The sequence below is a fragment of the Pezoporus occidentalis genome, unplaced genomic scaffold, assembly GCF_034315485.1.
Source record: "Pezoporus occidentalis ecotype Australia unplaced genomic scaffold, CSIRO_AGI_Poc_V1 ctg1938, whole genome shotgun sequence".
In the NCBI taxonomy this organism is placed as follows: Eukaryota; Metazoa; Chordata; class Aves; order Psittaciformes; family Psittacidae; genus Pezoporus; species Pezoporus occidentalis.
This window is the reverse complement of record NW_026913789.1, coordinates 2,933-4,797: the sequence shown is the minus strand read 5'-3', so window position 1 is coordinate 4,797 and position 1,865 is coordinate 2,933. Positions and strand designations below refer to the sequence as shown.

The window sequence follows — 1,865 nt, the reverse complement described above, 5'->3', positions numbered from 1 at the left end:
GGGCAGGGGCGCGCTGCCGGGAGCTACTGAGCCGGGTCCGGTCCCTGCACAGGAACGGACACAAGGACGGGCGGAGGAGCCGCAGCCGCGACGGGAGCTGTGTGGAATCCAGCAGCAGCCGCTCTGCCTGTGCTGGGGATGACGCGGACACGGCCAGAGGTTGGGGATTTGGCCCGTTTTGCTTCTGGGTTTGTTTTGCTGTGCTTGCTGTTGCTTGTTTGACTCGGGTTCAGGCTGCGTTTGTATTGGGTCAGGTCCCCATCTCTTTCAGGCCCAGCTCCTGTTCATTTGCAGCTCCGGCCGGTTCCTGCTCTGGATTCAGCTCCAGCTCACAAACAGCTCTGACCAGTCTGAGCTCCACCACTGCCAGGAGCTGACTGGGCCACGTCTGTCCCTGCACAGAGGAGCCCCACATGCAGGGTGTGGGGTGTGAAGCCCCAAGAAGCAGCTCTGACACAGCTCCCGGTTGGGGGCTTGGGCCCCCCTTCCTTGGTGTGCGTGGGGGTATTCTGAGGTTCCCTTTGGTTTGGGTTTGCTGGTTTGATTTTGGGTTGGTTTGGTTTATTTTGGGGTTTGGATTTGGTTGGTTTTGATGTTGGTTCAGCCACAGCTCCTGGACATCTCCAGTTTGGTTCTGGCTCTGGGTTCAGCTCCTGGCTGTTGTGGCTGCAGCTCATTCGCGGCTCCAGGGCAGCGGTTTCTGTCCCCACAAGAGCTCCAGCTCATTCATGCCTCGGGCCCCATTGCAGCCTCAGGTCTGTTTCTGCCCTCCTGTTTTTCAGGCCCAGCTCCTGGATGGCTGTAGTTCCATCGTGGCTGCAGCTCGTGTCCATCTCCAGCCCCAGGCAGTTACAGCTTGTGCTCGCTGAACTGAGCCTGGCTTGTGGCCAGGTCCTAAACCAATCCCTGTCACGATGCAGATGAACAGGAGCTGTCAGAACTGCTCATGCCCAGCCCTGGAGTAACAAGGAGTAAACAAAGAGTTGGCCCCAAGCACAGTGCGAAAAGCTCCTTTCGCCCCAGAGACCATCTCATGCGTTCAGTTCGGCCTGGTGCATGCCAGGGTCCCAGCATTGCGGATACCCCCTCCGGAGGGGGCCCATGCACCAGCCCCCCCAAGCCCAAACCCGCGCCCAAAGCCTCAAACCTCCCTCCACAGCCTCACACCCCCCACCCCGAGCCCGAGCCCTGCCCCAGAAACCCTCAAGAGGGGCTCGTTTCCGGGCCCAAAGCCGCAGGACTCGGGCTCCGGCCCAGCCCCGGGGCTCCATCTGAGGCCGGGATATTGCCCCTGGGGCCGTGCTGCAGAGACCCGGCTCCGGGTCCCGAGCACCCTCGTGAACCCCCAGAGCACCCTCCTGTGCCCCCAGAGCACCCTCCTGTGCACCCAAACACATTCCAAAGCCCCCAGACCACGCCGTGAGCACAGACCGGCCCTGGCTGATCTCGCACCCCGTGTGCTGGGGGATGGCTCCGGACCCCGGCGGAACCGGAGGCTGCTTGGGAACCGTGTGTGGGACCTGCAGAGCGGGCCCTGCCCCGGTGGCCGCGGGCGGGGCCGGGGGGCGCCGGCGCGGGCCCTCGGGGCTTTATTCCGCGGCGCCCCGAGCCCCGCCGCTGCTCCGAGCGCTCTCCGCGGGGCCCAGCGCCCGAGCCCCGAACGCGGCCGCACGACCCGGGTGTGAGTCCCCGGAGCGCGGGGCTGGTGCCTGGGTCAGGAGCCGGACCCTGCTCTGGGTACCGGAGCGCAGCCCTTGGGCTCTGTGCTTAGCTCAGGTCCGGCCGCAGGAGCCTGGCTCCCAGCACACACACAGGACGCTTGGTCTCCGTTTCAAGCCCCCCCAAACGCAGCTTTGGGCTCTCCC

At 64.7% G+C, this 1,865-nt stretch overlaps 1 long non-coding RNA gene across 1 annotated transcript; it reads right to left on the bottom strand.

Moving 5' to 3' along the window:
* Positions 1-539: 539 nt before the first annotated feature.
* On the bottom strand, positions 540-1,637 carry LOC134162909 (uncharacterized). The gene is made up of 2 exons (XR_009964486.1): positions 1,388-1,637; positions 540-956 (listed from the first exon to the last, which is right to left on the bottom strand). It is a non-coding gene; the product is annotated as an uncharacterized LOC134162909 (long non-coding RNA).
* Positions 1,638-1,865: the final 228 nt, after the last annotated feature.